This window comes from Ornithodoros turicata, chromosome 1 (genome assembly GCF_037126465.1).
Source record: "Ornithodoros turicata isolate Travis chromosome 1, ASM3712646v1, whole genome shotgun sequence".
Classification (NCBI taxonomy): domain Eukaryota; kingdom Metazoa; phylum Arthropoda; class Arachnida; order Ixodida; family Argasidae; genus Ornithodoros; species Ornithodoros turicata.
The window spans coordinates 207316576-207333666 of record NC_088201.1 but is presented as its reverse complement, the minus strand read 5'-3'; the positions used below and the strand labels follow the sequence as shown (position 1 = coordinate 207333666).

The window sequence follows — 17091 nt, the reverse complement described above, 5'->3', positions numbered from 1 at the left end:
TTGAAATTTCATGATACCTTTATGTCAAAACTTAACTGAGGGCCTGCCCTGTGCAATAAACCTGTTCGTTTTCTCCCCTGTCCCACTTACTGTTAGCCAAAGTTGAAATGCCCCTTGTCCCGTTTTCTCTACAGATGTACTGCTTGCATTTTACATTTTATGCATTTACATTTTGCGTTTTACATTACATTACAGATACAGTCAACCCTCGATTTATGAACCCTCGATTTATGAATTCCCTCGTTTTATGAACACTAGCTCGAGGAACCAAACTTTTGACATGCATTTTTCCCTCGTTTTATGAACCTCGATACTCGAATAATCAATGGAATTTCTGGGAACCAGCTAGGAGTTGCCCAGCGTTTTTGACCTCAATTTACGAACGGATCGTTCCGAGGTCAACAGAAACCTGCAAATGGATTATTCCGTGGTCTTATGAATGACGCCTGAATAGACAAATCGTTTTCCAGGTATCGCACCCTCGGTTCTTAACCCCTCGAAATCTTAACAAACTGGTCTTCTGGGGTCGCACAAGGGGCAACCAAGTGTTCCTGACCTCAACTGATGAATAAGGTGGTCGCTGTCACCCGGAGATTAATAAACGGAGGTTAAAAATCCCGGAGGAAATCCGAGGCCAGTCGAGTGCGAATGAGGTGACATCTCTTCTTTCCAAGATTGACACAGCAGAAGGCATGGTCGAAAGCAAAATTACACAGTATATTGCATTATAAACACAATCTCAACTCGGGAATACTGTTCCATTTGCTCGATAGTACTCACTTAACGGAATTTTCGATTTATGAATCCCTCGATTTATGAACGATTTTTCAGGGAACCGAGGGTGTTCATAAATCGAGGATTGACTGTATACATTTTAATTGCCGCACCTTCCCTTAAAAAGGAGGAGAGAATCAGAAAGAGAGAGAGAGAGTGAAACTCACAAGACTTTCGATCGCCGTAACGTGCCTTCTTTCGCAAGCGCGGTTCGTTCTGGCCTGGCTTCGCCGTCGCTGTCTTCACGAGGCTCTCGAGGATTTCGTCATCCGCATCCGTCATGTTGTCGTCGCGGTTGGGAGTTGAGTGTTGACCGAGGGTTCCACCGGGACCTTGGAAGTGAGAAACAAATGAGGAGGACACATTGCTCCTCATTACTCCATTTTTTTCTCCTTCAAATCAATCAATCAATCCCAGACACGTGCAAGGATGATTCTTTCTGCACGAAAGTGTGACTGGTGAAACAGGGAAACATCTACCTGACATGTTCGAAAAAGTGAGATTGCAGCCGCATAGCCGCAGGTGTTGATCCACTAGAGTGCGCTCGCTGGTGCCGATAACGAGGAAATTACAACAATCGTTTTCTATTTCCGGCTGCGCCAGTGTACCAAGTATGGCTGCAGTACAGCATCACGTGCATCTGACGATGCGGTACTTTTAGTTCCAGGGAGTCTAGTCCTCAGCTTATGGTTATTTCGGGTGGCCATTTCGTGGCAGCATTTTCTGCTGCACTCATGCAGTCATGTTCGCTTTGTCAAAGCGAAGCAATCTCACATGTTCATACGGCGCTTTCGGAGCGACAGAAAATCGCCAGCTAGCACTTTTTCTGCCCGGCCTCGGTACGACCGTGCAGTGGTTCACTCATGTAGACTAATCAGGAAGCTATTATATAGTAATTAGGAAATTTATTACTTGGGAAATAATTGAAAACTTACCCGAAAGGGATCATAAACCGTGAGAAGCTCATCAAGTATGCATCGAGAAAGATCGGTCAATTTTAAACATAAATTCATCAGAAATTTTCACAAAATTCATCAGAAATTCTGATGAGCCTGGTGTCAAAGTCATTGACCTTTCAACAAAAAATCATTAAATTTCTTGTAAGGATATTTCTGTATTTCTGCAGCTTTCCCTATTTCTGTAGCTTCGATGACGGTTAGCATAGATATAATTCCATTTCTGTATTTTTTTATACCAATGCTGCTTGTCCAAAATAGAGGTTGTCTTAGAATATTGGTTGTTTTTCGTGATGGTGTTGTCTGAAAGATCGTAACAAATATAGCTGGATAAAAATAAGCTGTATCGTACTTGAGCACAACAGCCTGCACTTCAGAATTCTTTGTATTTGTAAGATATACCGTTCTGCATGTAATACCCGTTATCTATGTGGGAACATTAATTTGGTGATGAAAACCGAAAGATGGTGACGTAATACCCTGCAAATAGCTGTCTGCTGATGTTGTATCGAAATAAAATCGCCCACTCTAATCGTTTTTTCTTTCAGACAAAACTTGGATGTCAGGTATGTTTGAGAGGTTCTCTTCGGGCGTTCTGACAGACACCACGAACCCCTTTCGCACAGGTTTCAGTGCAGGGGCCTCCAAGAAATTCGGCCAAGTCTGCATTCTGAATTCGCTTTGAATTTTATAATTATTAGTGTACAAGTGATGGTCTCAGAGGGGGATAACCCCCACTGACCCTCCCACCTCCATCTCCACCGCCACCAATTTGTGTGTGGGTATCACACACAAATAATTGGTCCCGGGGGTAAGACGTGGAACCACATGCTGTAGCAACGCGTCTTACAAAGAATGGTTAGTAGCACAGAGAGAAGCAGTATTGGTATACTGAACTCAAGTGGAACCCATTCATACACAACCCTATGCCGGGGCCATGATAAGCCTTCTCGCACCTCGAAAGATTTGCAGTTAGTGGCTCCTATCATGTGCACTAAGATCATAATGAGAAGTACTTTCGAGGTCATTATGCTGGTACCAATTCGGTTGTGCAATGATAAAAAAATAATATGATCGCATTGGCCTTTCTCATTGTTTATAGTGAAACGACAATTCACCGATTCAGAGAACGGCGTCGCCTCTTTGTTTGTTTTTTTAAATTGATTTGCGTTTCATAGGACATGTGTCTCTCACTATAAGATTGTGGCGGCCCATGGAAGACGATGAAGAGGTGCCTCTGCTGCCACACGCCACTGCGCTGGTACAAGTTTTATCGGCACCGTCCTTGCGTGAGGCCACGCCCATCTGGACGCTGGGACATTCCATCATCCCCGGTCAGGACTCATGTAGAGGAAGACCCTCGTCCTCTACATTTGGTGACCCGGACAACGAACACCATGTTCGGCGTAATTCGGCTTCCTACCATCTAAAATTTCACAACGACGGCTGTTGTCGGGCAGCAACATCCGCTCACCTGCTCAAGACCTAGGGCCCGCCTATCGTGAGTCACCGAGCACTTCTCTCCAACGGGGCTCGTAATAGGAGGCTACGCTCGCTTCTTCTGACCCGGCACTCTCCGGCATCAACTCCCGGTACCGGTCGAGGTACACCGTGGTCCCGCAAACTTCTCAAGGCCTCGACGTACTTTCCTATGGCACCCTGCGGACATCACCAGCGACCGTCCAGTTAGCAACACGCTCCTCTTCCGGTATCGGTAAGTCGCTGTTCTTACGCCCTGACGCCGCATATGCGTCAGCTCGGCAACGCTTTCCGGAAGACGCTCGGGAAAATGTCTCACACTGCCCCCATCGTCCTGCTTCCACTTGACACGACGCAAGCTGATCACTAGCGCAGCAGCACGTCGCCCAGCGCACTACATCTACCGTCCGCAACAACGTTCTACAACGAATGTCCACGTCCGCTATCCTGCCGCGCCTGCTTCCGCGAACTCAAGCAGTATGCAAAGCTTTCCCACGTCCACGTGACATCATCATTCCTCCTGTCTTAGTATTGACGCGAACCTCAACCACTCAACTGCAAGCCCAGCTCCTCGTATAAAATGGGGGGGGGGGGGGGCAACTTTCAGAAGTTGCTGGGCACCGCGGCAGCTCTCGTACATTTTCTTTCTGTTCTCAGGTGTAAAACGCACATTCTAAGAAGTGCAAGCATAGCGGTTTAGAACAACTACGTTAATCCTCAGAGACAAGTTAAAAGTCGTAGGACAACCCCACCCACAATCACAAATCTGAAGTCGCTGGCCATCAGCTCCGACCAAAAATATATTACGTGCGATTCCATCACACTCACCATTGCACACTGATCATGACAATGAAAAAATGGCTATGAAGCAAGCGAACTGGTGAAGATGGTGCGTAATGTAAAAACCCCGAGACTAGGGAACACTGATCATGCTTCGAAATGAAGTGTGGCTGAGGACGTACATGGAGAAGGGGTGCGTGTTTATTTAAAAAACGCATTGAATACTCGCGGAAAGAAAACACGTGACTTAGCTTCCACGTATTCGATTATGCGCCACATTATCAGAGACCGCACAGTCAATGCTCGGACTACATGCACCGCTGGCGGAGGTATATGACTGAGTGTCCCCATTTCGAGAGCAAAGGGGTAACTCTACCCAAGGTGCTTCTCCAACTTACAATTACCATGACAAGGACGACGTTCCCGCAAGGCGACGTCATACGTGACGTATGCATGACAGAAGTGCAGGTTCCGTCGTCTGCCTATTACGCCATGTTTCGACAAATTCCTCGAAAACGACTTGGTTATTCAGAATGGAACTTTGACGGTCGTATGTGTACAGTACTCGTGTAGCTAGTTTTGGCTAAGTTTGGCTAAGACCGTCCCTTTAACGCTTATCTGTTTAAACGCTCGCAGTGTTGTTAACAAAAAGATAGAGATTGGAAGTGTCTAGTTTGAACATAATCCTGATGGAGTAGCGATAGCTGAAACCCAGTTGAGTCCAGAAATTGAGAGTGCTGAGATTTTTGCTGGCAGTTACAGCGTAATCAGGAATAATAGAATATCTCGGGGGGGGGGGAGGTGTTGCCATACTACTAAATGGTGATTTCCAGTTTATTGCATTACCTTCTGCAGATTTGGAAAGCGTATGGTGCATACTGTTTACAGACAAAGGGACTGTGACGATGGGGGTTGTATATAGGCCCCCTGGTGCTGATGTAGCGGTGATTAAGGGATTGTCTGACCATATAAGCAAGTTTGCTAAAACAACGCAAAAGATGGTTATGTGCGGTGATTTTAATCTCGATGGTGTGGACTGGAATAGTATGATGTGTCTTTATGTCATAAAGGTGCTAGCGCTGAACTTCTCTGTGATACGATGTTTTGAGTTCAACTTATTAAGACAGTATATAAACCTACTAGGTTTACTTCCACAAATGCATCGTAACTGATTTGGTGTTTGTGAGTCAGACTTTAAATGTTTCTCCTCGCAATATTTTTTATGGCATTTCTGATCATTCTATTGTACGACTAACTTTCGATTTAGTCTCTGCTCGCACAACCATTAAGCGGTTTACCACAACCCACAATTTTGCAAATGCGGATGATGTCGGTATTCCGGATCATTTGGCACACGAATTTGATCGTTTTCGCGACGCGTCAGTAAGCGGTGATTCTAATGAGGTCTGGTCACTCTTTCTCAATACTGTACAACATTCTGCTCAGACATTTGTTCCAATTAGAAAGAGGCAGGTCGCAACGCAAAGGAAAAACCCACGGATTGATCGTAAAATAAATAATTTGAAACGCCATCTTAATAGGATTACAAAACAGCCGCACCGTAACTCCCAACGGGTTACTGACCTTAGGATAGAACAGAGAAGCAGAATACGTGATAGGAAATTTCAGTTTTACAATCAGGCCCTAGCGAGGTTCCTAGTGGAATCACCACTCAAGATCTGGTGTTACGTTGTACCGCCAAAGAAAAGTTGTGATGCGATCTCATCCAACCAACTGAGATCCGATAGAACATGATTAAGAACGCGGAGGGACAGGGACAAACACACACGGTGGTGGTCAACGTTGAACGCGTTGAACGTTGAACCCCTCCGTGTGTGTTTGTCCCTGTCCCTCCGCGTTCGTAATCATGTTATGTCCCAACCAACACGCTCTACACCTTCCCGCAGATCCATAATCATGTAATCTGTAGTGTATGTTGCGGATGCAGATCGGACGCGGATAACGTGTGTGCGGATGCGGATCGGATGCGGATGCCGAAAATCTCATCCGCGCAGGGCTCTATGCAAACGGTTCCGAGGCGGCCGTACATCAATATAACACGATCCCGGGCGGGGCGGCTCGAAGACCAGTGTCAGAGTTCCTGAGAACATCAAACTTGTGGAGCGCCTGATCCTCAAGGACTGACGGATAACATGTCTCGAACTCGGACCTTTCTGTGGGAATGTTAAACCCTATTATCCATAACCTCCGGTTTCGGAAAGCTAGTGCCCGTTGGGTCCCGAGGCAGATGTCCGTGTTTGGCCGGCAGAGAAGGCAGGAAATCTGCCAAGAGCTAAGGTACCGTTTCGACACTGAAGGACGGCCGTACCTTGATCGGATTACCATGTGCGATGAAACGCGGGTGCAGCATTTCACTCCTGAGTCTAAACGCGCATCAAAACCGTGGAAGCATCCGGGTTCGCCAGCTCCCTAGAAGTTCCGAAGCACACAGTCTGCGGGTAAGGTCATGGCCATGATTTTCTGGGACAAGGCTGGCGTTGTTCATGTTGATTTTCTACCCATGGTACCGCCATCAATAGTTCACATTACTGCCAGGTTCTCAGGGATGTGCACAAGGCGCTGATGCAGAAGCGGCCGGGTCTCATCACCAAGGGAGTCCACCTCCTATAGGCCAATGCACGCCGGCATACCGCGCATCTCACGACACGCACCTGCTAAGTTGTTGCTGAGGGAGTGGCTGCCACATCCTTCTTACAGTCCAGACCTCGCCGCCAGCGATTTCCATCACTCCGGGCCACTTAAGGCGTTCCTTGGGGGCCACTTCAGCTGCGACGACGAGGTCAAAAATGCGGTCCGATCACGGCTGCTACGCGCCGGTAGGGATTTCTACGCTGCTAGCATCGAAGCCCTCGTGAAACGCTGGGACAAATGCATTAGTACAGCTGGAGATTACGTTGAAAAATTGAACTAATGTCTTGCCTGTGCGTTAATTTTACCTTTGCGAAAAATGAAAGGTCCCGGTTTGACTTGAACACCCCTCGTATAGTCAGACAATCCCTTCATTACCGCTACATCAGCACCAGGGGCCTATATACAACCCCTATCGTCACAGTCCCATTGTCTGTAAAGAGTTTGCACCACACGCATTCAAAATCTGCATGTGGTAATGCAATAAACTGGAAATCTTTATTTATTAATATCGCAACCCCCCCTACCCCCCCCCCCCCCCCGAGATATTCTATCCTTCCTGATTACATTGTAGCCGGCAGGAAAAATCCCAGCACTCTGAATTTCTGGATTCAACCAGGTGTCTGTTATCGCTAACTCATCAGGATTATGTTCAAACAAGACACTTTCAATCTCTATATTTTTGTTAAAAGCACCGCGAGCGTTTAAACAGATAAGCGTTAAGTTAGACGTGGAAACATTTTTTTTTTCAGAGCGAGGTGTACGTGGAACCTGCTTAACGCCCTTCAACTGCGTATCATAAATGAATTATTTATCACGAATGTAAATCTTATCATTGCACAGTCGGTAGGGCTCTTCGCTTACCTTGGCGTACTTCAGCAACTCTGCCCTTTCTAATCGGACCGCCGAGGAAAAATCCTTGCGAGGAAAATTCTTACAACGCGGTAGCACCTCTACATCACTACTGTGATCTCAATTGCAGACAATATAGATCTTGTAGAGGACGATGGTCTTCCTCTACATGAGTCCTGACAGACGATTATGGAATGTCCCAGCGGGCAGATATGCGTGGCCTCACGCTAGGACGGTGCCGATAGAACTGTCGTGCCAGCGCCGTAGCGCGTGGCAGCAGAGGCACGTCTTCATCGTCTTCCACGGGCCGCCACATCACTCACCCCCCCCTTTAGACGGGGAGCTGCGCTTGCGGTTTCAATGGTTGAGGTTCGCGTCAATACTAAGACGTCAGGAATGATGATGTCACGTGGACGTGGGAAAGGTCTGCATACTGCTTGAGTTCGCGGAAGCAGGCGCGGCAAGATAGCGGACCTGGACATTCGTTGTAGAACGTTCTTGCGGAGGGTAGATGTAGTGCGCTGGGCGACGTGAAGCTGCCCTAGTGATCAGCTTGCGTCGTGTCAAGTGGAAGCAGGATGATGGGGGCGGCGTGAGACATTTCCGCGAGCGTCTTTCGGAAAGCGTTGCCGAGCTGACGCATGTACGGCGTCAGGGCGGAAGAACAGCGACTTACCGATACTGGTAGTGGAGCGTGTTGCTCATTGGATGGTCGCTGGTGATGACCGGGGGTGCCATCGCGAAGTACGTGGAGACCTGGAGAAGGGTGAGGGACCACGGGGTACCGCGACCCGTTGGGGCGTTCAAGCCGAGGAGTGCCGGGTCAGAAGAAGCGAACGTAGCCTCCGATTACGAGCTCCGTCGGAGAGACGTGCTCGGTGACTCACGATAGGCGGGCCCTAGCGCCATTGTCTGCTGTCTGCAGCAAGAGAGCGGATCTTGCTGCCCGACAACAGCCGTCGTTGTGAAATTTTAGATGGTAGGAAGCCGAATTACGCCGAACGTGGTGTTCGTTGTTCGGGCCACCAAATGTAGAGGACGATGGTCTTCCTCTACATGAGTCCTGACCGGCGACGATGGAATGTCCCAGCGGCCAGATGTGCGTGGCCTCACGCTAGGACGGTGCCGATAGAACTTGTACCAGCGCAGTAGCGCGTGGCAGCAGAGGCACCTCTTCATCGTCTTCCAAGGGCCGCCACAATCTTATAGTGACAGACACATGTCCTATGAAACGCAAATCAATTTTTAAAAAACCGAAGAGGCGACGCCGTTCTCTGAATCGGTGAATTGTCGTTTCACTATAAACAATGAGAAAGGCCAATGCGATCATATTATTTTTTTATCATTGCACAACCGAATTGGTACCAGCATAATGATCTCGAAAGTACTTATCATTATGATCTTGGTGCGCATGATAGGAACCCCTAACTGCAAATCTTTCGAGGTGCGAGAAGGCCCATCATGGCCCCGGCATAGGGTTGTGTATGAACGGGTTCCACTTGACTTCAGTATACCAATACTGCTTCTCTGTGTGCTACTAACCATTCTTTGTAAGACGCGTTGCTACAGCATGTGGTTCCACGTCTTACCCCCGGGACCAATTATTTGTGTGTGATACCCACACACAAATTGGTGGCGGTGGTGGTGGAGGTGGGAGGGTCAGAGGGGGTTATCCCCCTCTGAGACCATCACTTATACGCTGATAATTATAAAATTCAATGCGAATTCAAAATGCTGACTTGGCTGAAATTCTTGGAGGTCCCTGCACTGAAACCTGTGCGAGAAGGGTTCGTGGCCAGAACGCCCTAAGGGATCCGTAAAACTTAATTGGCGAAACAGATATGTCGACATCCAAATTTCGGCTTAAGTTAGAGTGTGCGATAGAGTGGGCAGCTATTCGCAGGGTATTATATTACCATCCTTCAGTTTTTATCAACAAATTAATTTTCCCACACAGGTAACGGGTATTACGTGCAGTACGGTATATCACATTCTTACAAATAATTCTGAAGTGCAGGCTACTGTGCTCAAGTATGATACAGCTTATCTTTATCCTATACATGACCAGAATTTTGGGACACCTCCTTTGATGCAGGTTCTGCCTGATAGCAGAAGAACATGTAGGAAAGCCAACTTGAAAGAAAAGTATGAGGTGAGGAAGAAGGAAAATGAAAAGAGGCGTGGGCAGACGAGAAAGGGAACATCAGAGATCGCGCGTGGAGCCTGGCTATCAGCAGCAATTGCCTAACGCAGAATGAAAAACGTGATAATCAGTTCTGATAACTGTTGTTAATCCTTTCTTTGCTGTACTGCTGCTTATAATTTTGGGCTGCTGCTCGTAGCGTGTGGAACGGAATGACCGGCACTCGTAAGGCTGGTCAATATACATTTTTGTTCTCTCTGTGGGAAATGGGGATGCCGTCGACGATGAGAAATGTGTGTCCTGGGGCGACTTCTAAGGGGACTGTGCCGGTGTATATGTGACAGCGTCGGAGGAAAACCTCAGAAATTACCTTACATTATCACGAACAAAAAATACTCCATAGGTTACTAAGACGAATTCAGTAACTGCACTTCACTTTGTTACTTTGTTACTTGTACCTTGTTACTCCTTTATCACTGTATCATACACTTCAGTTTGTTCTCGGCCTTATCATGAGGACCTTTCAATGCTTAATCCCAAATTTTGCGTGTTACAGTCACTTCCCGACACCATCAAGAAGGCTTGTCGGCTACCAACGCCCTTCACTAGAAAAATGAAAATAAACAAACAAACAAGCGGAAGAGTGCTTCTTTCCAGAACATCTATATAGGTAGCAGCAGAGCCACGTTCGACACAAAAAGTGATTGGTAAACCAACAGCTCCTAGATAGCGTCGGACTGCGCGCTTACGTCACCTATGGAGGCCTTTCCTATACTTTGCGATCTGCTTCGAGCTTTCTTCTCGTTCGCTGATTCATTTACCTCATAGCAGCATCCGCAATAGTAACAGCGGGCCTTCCTGTGTGACGTAGGGCACGGGCCTTCTCCTTATGTTGGGAGTGTTGGGTAAACTCAGCTCAAATAAGTACGAGAAAAACGAAGAAAGGTGCAATCGCAAACTGTGGAGATAAGATGGTAGGGAGCAACGGACGTCATATCAAAGTTTCCTTTCAACCCACCAAGAGTAGAGTCGCGCAAAAGTCCGTGATGTTTCCCGCAGATAATCGCCATTCTTCTGAAATTTTTGTGGGCGTCCTATTCGCTTTATTGTGGAATGGGGTGAACATGGTAGAACATTTTAGCAAATCGTTCATAACGTGGCTTGCCTGAACGTGGCTTGCCAGTGCATAAGAATCTGAGTCTTACATAACTGCAAATTGGCACCGACAAGCATGACAACCTTACAAACGGTCTGCTAAAACTGCTTTTAAGCGCTAACCGCATACGACGAATTCTCGACGGAAAAACGGCCACCGTCACCGTTTTTCCGGTGAGCCGACGCGAGCAATGGGAACTTCACCGATTTCTCGACGACAGCGGTGGACAGAAAAAATCGGCGAAGAGCGGAAGCGGCCGCTGGACGGCAGCCAATAGGACCGCTCCACGCGCTGTCGTTCCACGAGCGGATGTGCCGGACCAGTGGCGGGCAATTCGGATGCCCGTCAGTGATGCCACACCCGTGAGAGGAAAAGTATGGAGATGAATTATTAAAAAGTATGGCGATTTCTATAAAAATCTGTAGATGGCAGTAAACATATAATTTACTTAATTAACATCGTTTTTAGGTCAGGATTTCGTGCGTTCATCGTCTGACATTTTCTATTTCGCTTTTTGCATCGAAACAACGGAAATATGTGATGGCAAAAGTCATTAAACAGCCCCTTATGAAAATGGGTGTTTAGTTTCCGTTTACTTTCGACAGACCCCAGTCAACATGAGTAGCAAACTCTCTTCAGAGTTTCTGTAAACATCGTGCTGACAGCGTATGTTTACTTCTTGTTGACTTATGGCCCTCAACTTTCTGTAGACATTTGGCTACAGAATAGCTGTGCAATTTTTGTTAACTTTATGTGCACTGTCAACAACACCATCCCGCGTATGGTGTGAAGACTTTTTGTGGACTTCTTGTGACTCTATACTTTTAGAAGTGAACTTCACCGCATAGCACGCTCCTGGCCAACCATTATCTCGAATGATATCGTTATCTGCCGATGTGCTGAAAACGGGAGGCGTATGCCATTTTTGTGACAATTATGAACAGCGTAAGTGTCACAAAAATGGCGTACGCCTACCGTTTTGAACAAATCAGGGCACATAGCGATATCATTCGAGTTGATGGTCGGCTAGGAGCTTGCGTTGCGGTGAAGTTGTATTTTTATGAGTGCATATGTTCACTCACTCGCAACACGCATAAACTGCACGAAATTCAGTATTGCAAAACTATATATGTATCTATTAGTAGTAAAGGGGCGGGCAGAACCCAGCCCCGGTCCACTTAGAAACATGGACCCCCTGAGCCCTGCGCGTATTTTTCCCTGCGCGGCGCGTGTGGGGAGGGTTGTCCGCGCGCTTATTGGAGGGGGAGGGCTGCGCGTGCGCTCATCGTAGCGTATTTTTCAGCCTGGGCAGACTTCTTTGGCCGACTTCACATATTTTTCCGATACAGCAGGTGAGCGATTTAATGCAGAGACATGCAAAGAAGGGTCACACACAAAAAGGACACGTGAAAATATATTTATTAATGTCATTCAAGTTGAGATATATTTATTAAAGCCAATAGTGCTGGGAATTGTGATGTCAATCAGGTGAAGGAGAAAAACCCAGCCAAAAAAACCTTCACCACCTGTAACAGGGCGGTGCTCGAGTGGAGGGTTGCTGTGGTGGGCGGAGCGTGACCGGAGGGCTGCGCGCATGCTTACCATTCACCCTGGGCTGACTTCTTTCACAATTTTCCTACTTGGGCGTCGCGTGGCCGGAGGGCTGCTGTGGTGGGCGGAGCGTGACCGGAGGGCTGCGTGCATGCTTACCATTCACCCTGGGCTGACTTCTTTCACAATTTTCCTACTTGGGCGTCGCGTGGCCGGAGGGCTGCGTGTGCGTTTACCATTCAGCCTGGGTCGCCGACTTTCGTCATTTTTCAGCTGGGGCCGCCGACTTTCGCCATTTTTCAACCTGAGTCGACTTGATTCGTAATTTTTCCAGCTACAACAGGTGTGCAGTTTACATGCAAAGGATAGCCATACACAAATGTACAAGTGAAAATATATTTATTAAAGTCATTAGGAATTATGTTATGACTCTGCGTGAATGGGAAAAACTTAGCCAAAAATCTGAAATAGAAGGAACACAATAAACGTAACAAAGAATATTACAATATTACATTGTATTATAAAATGTCTGAGACGTGAGAACCATCAGTGCATTAGCGGGAAGTTCTGATAGTTGTATGTAATTAACTGTGAACAGCAGAGACACTGGAAGACTATGGGACACGAACACAAGATGAAATAAAATCTATACTAATACAAACAAGATATTCCACTTCACCACATAGCACGCTTCTAGCCAACAATCAGAACAAAGAACGACACGAACACAAGAGGAAAATCAGAAGAAAAAATCAAACTCATCAGAAAATAGATATGTTAAAAATGAACTTCACCACATAGAACACTCCTAGCCAACAAACAGAACGACACGAACACAAGACGAAATAAAATCTATACCACTACTAAGAAGATATTCCACTTCACCACACAGCACACTCCTAGCCAAGAAAGAACGACACGAACACAAGAGGAAAATCATAAGAAAAACTCAAACTCATCAGAAAATAGACATGTTAAAAATGAACTTCACCACATAGCACACTCCTAGCCAACAAACAGAACGACACGAACACAAGAGGAAATAAAATCTATACCACTACAAAGAAGATATTCCACTTCACCACATAGCACACTCCTAGCCAACAAAGAACGACACGAACACAAGAGAAAATAAAATCTATACCACTACAAAGCAGATATTCCACTTCACCACATAGCACACTCCTAGCCAACAAAGAACGACACGAACACAAGAGGAAAATCAGAAGAAAAAATCAAACTCATCAGAAAATAGACATGTTAAAAATGAACTTCACCACATAGCACGCTTCTAGCCAACAACCAGATCTAATGATATCTGACCTGCATGATTTGTTGAAGACGGATGCCGATAGATGTATGGAAGATCACGGAACACGAGCGACAAGAGGAAATAAAATCTATACCACTACAAAGAAGATATTCTTAATCAATACGATTACAATCAAATTACAAATTGTATTATAAAAATCTGAGACGTGAGAACCATCTTTGCAATAGCGTGAATATTTGTCATAACATTTCGAGCGCAATAGGGAATCTCAGTTTCATATTCCAACATTACTCAACTTTTAATTTCTTATTAAGTGAACAGAATAGACGTAAGGAAATAACGAGAAACAACACAATCATCAGCTACAATTAATAGAGAGCCAAACCTGCGCACCATCCAACACATAGAGAAATAATAGCTAATCAATCTATCAATGGCGAAATAGCACAGACTTAACGCTGAAGAACAGAGGAACACGCGGCGACACGTAAACATCAACAGAGGAAGATAATCTATCATTGAACCATCATAAAATCGATCAATATACAATTTTCATTCTAACAAACACTACGAACCTTGATGGAGGTATCCAAGACATAGGAAATATGCACGGTTTTCACTCTTTTCCTCAAAGCCGGGAGACTTTATCTATGTCTATATCTATGTGACCATAGCACAGCACATGCTTTATCACTCAAAGGGTTAGGGGCTATATTACTTTGTCCAGCAAACGGGGCGCTCTAGAGGTCAGATAAGAGAGTTCAAAGGCGATATAGTTTATTGTGCAGCGCAAATAGATGTCGATATCACTCGCTGGGGTCACTATCTTTTCGCATCCTTTCCCTGAAATGGAAATCTTTCGTCAAAGTGGTTGTCAAGTCGGGGGGGGGGGGGTATATGTTTATTCACACAAAGGCTAAGTCGGCTAAGTTTGTAGAGATGCGATATTGTTATTGAAAATGTAGAGAAAGTCCAAATTATTAATTGGTAGCAACGATACTCAATCAAAAACGAGAAACAAATTTAATTACGTCAATTTTTGTAATATTTTGCAACAGAAATTTCTAATGAACCACACAGAAATATCAAATGTGAAATGCTACTCAGAGTTATCAGGCATTCCCATCTTAGAGGTACTTACTTATGTCAATCGAGCAATTGAAACAAATACAAGACAATAATTATTTCAGGCAGTAAGCTCACAACTGATAGAATATCTGAATTGAATAGAATTGAATGAATAGTGAATACTTGAAACAAACTCAACACAATAATTCTCACGACAGGTGGAGATTATAGCATTCTAAATCAGATAATAAAATTTTAATCAATAAAAGAAACATAGATATGCTTTTAATTAAGTGTAGACGTGCACTTGAAAACAGAAGAGACAATTGCTCTACTTTGAAAAGATGGACAGATTTTGTACTCGATACCATAAGTCATGGGAAGATGTGATAAAAAACTGCTTCGAAAAGGAGGAGCCGCGAAACGATTTCATTATCGCTGCATTTCAATACGTCCTAGACATGGTCGTATTCGGAGATATGGTACAAACTACAGAACTGAAGGTGCAAGAATTTATATGCCGAATCTACAATACTTATAAAAATATCTGCACATCAACGTCTGAAGGGCCATTGGGATTGATGGCGGAGTTTTTGAGGTTTGCCAACGAAGAATTGAAATACACTAGACCAGATGTAATTGTAATCATTGCAATGGGCATTGCGTACATCAAGAAAGCAGTCGGATCAAATTATCATATACAAGCGGTCTATATCGCACGATTCATTACGGATTTGTTGAAATTACACATATCTGAGATGGAAAGTACATAAAATCTTATCATGTGATATATTCCACTACCACGGCAACGCAATTATTTCCTTCTACCAGTCTCTGCAACGATGTCGAATCAACAGAAGTTCAATATTGTCGTGCAAGGTCTGATGTATTATCACCTGTTGAAACTCAACAAACATATCAATTGCGGTGGACCACCGGACGATTTTCATCTAATACTCTCTTGTACGCCATTCAAGAACCTTCATACAAAGAAAGGAAGCATCAATAAGAGACTCTGCAAATTCATCGCGACAAAGTGCAAGTTGTTGAAGCAATACAAACACGGCGACAACATAGCGCCTGCATTAATCAACGCTGGATTCAAGCGCCCAATAATCAGAATAAACTATTTAATGTCTTCGGAATTCATCAATGAAGACAACAAACGAAAACTTCAGAGTTTGAAATAGGATTGTAATTTATCGAAATAAACAAGTGTATAAGTGAAACAATAATTGTAATCTTTGTCATAATTAAAATGAATTCTTCGAAGAGTGCTCGTCAAAGTGAGCGACCTAAAGCTTGCGTATTGTGAAATTACACGTTCTATAACACTGATCATAAATCGCAACACTTGTTCAAATTGTGATTAAACTCTTACTGATGTCTGGTAGTCACCACTTCTCCTGAATGTGAACCGATAAATTTTAGCAATTAATCCACAATCAAATATCTTGTATGGTATGTGTGAGTATATGCACAACTTTTTAATCTATATCTTTAGAAAAATGCAAGAAATAGCCTGCAGTTTTGATTTTGAAAATTTAAAGAAGAAAATGATCTTTAGTGTGGAATTTGCGTTTTACAATGTTATGAGCTAAAGACTTATAAAATTACAGTATGGCCTTTCCATTTGTAGTGCCTAGATGCTATGACACTAAAATAATGTGATAGTTTTTTCTGTATAGTTACGGGAAATCTCTAGTATATTTTGTGAATTCGATCTACGTTTATGTGTGACCTGCGCTGGTCTGGTTATTATAATTAATATAACATATCTTCCATTGTGTTTATGCATAACGCTCATCTTCATTGTATATTGGTTAAGCACTTCTGATGGCAGTTGTGTGATCCGCTTCTCCCAAAATCTGATTGCCACTTGGAAATTATTTCATATACGTTTCTGTGCTGTGTGTTACGAAGACTACGTGATTAGAAATGTAGACTTGGCCTGCACGTCGTGCTCGTAAAATCTTTCGTTTGCATTGTGGCATCTGATAATAGATTCGCTTTTCGCGAAGGCTTCGTATTATCTCCCAGGCAGTGAACCCCAATGCGATTGTAAAAGTTGTCGCGAACGACCAGCCGCAATCAGTTATCTTGCCTTACTTCCCGTTTTGCCATATCTTGGCCCCCACTGCAAGCCTTGGACGGCTCCTTTTTCCTACTCATACAAATGGACAACTGTGTTGACAAAAATATTTATTTATTTGTTCCGCACTCCAATCGGTTGCTTGTCAAAGACGCCTTTTCTTCTTCTTTTACTATGTCTGGGCTAGTGCAACTGATTGAGAAATATACATGCACAGTGGAATTTAATTCGTGAAATATGATAAGTTTTCACATGAGATTAGTGATCCTTTTTTGTAATCATAGACCGATGTATCATATCTCTAAATTTCAATGACCG

At 44.6% G+C, this 17091-nt stretch overlaps 1 protein-coding gene across 4 annotated transcripts in view; it reads right to left on the bottom strand.

The window, feature by feature from the left end:
* The window catches only part of LOC135379003 (FH1/FH2 domain-containing protein 3-like), a 246977-nt gene that overhangs the window by 193044 nt on the left and 36842 nt on the right, over window positions 1-17091 (bottom strand). The window contains exon 2 of one of the 4 annotated variants that reach the window (XR_010418668.1): window positions 736-1106. The exons of the other annotated variants lie outside the window; for them this stretch is intronic. The gene's annotated coding sequence lies outside the window, so the exon portion shown is untranslated. Of the gene's footprint in view, window positions 1-735; window positions 1107-17091 lie in introns of those variants that run through there. 4 annotated transcript variants of the gene reach the window in all.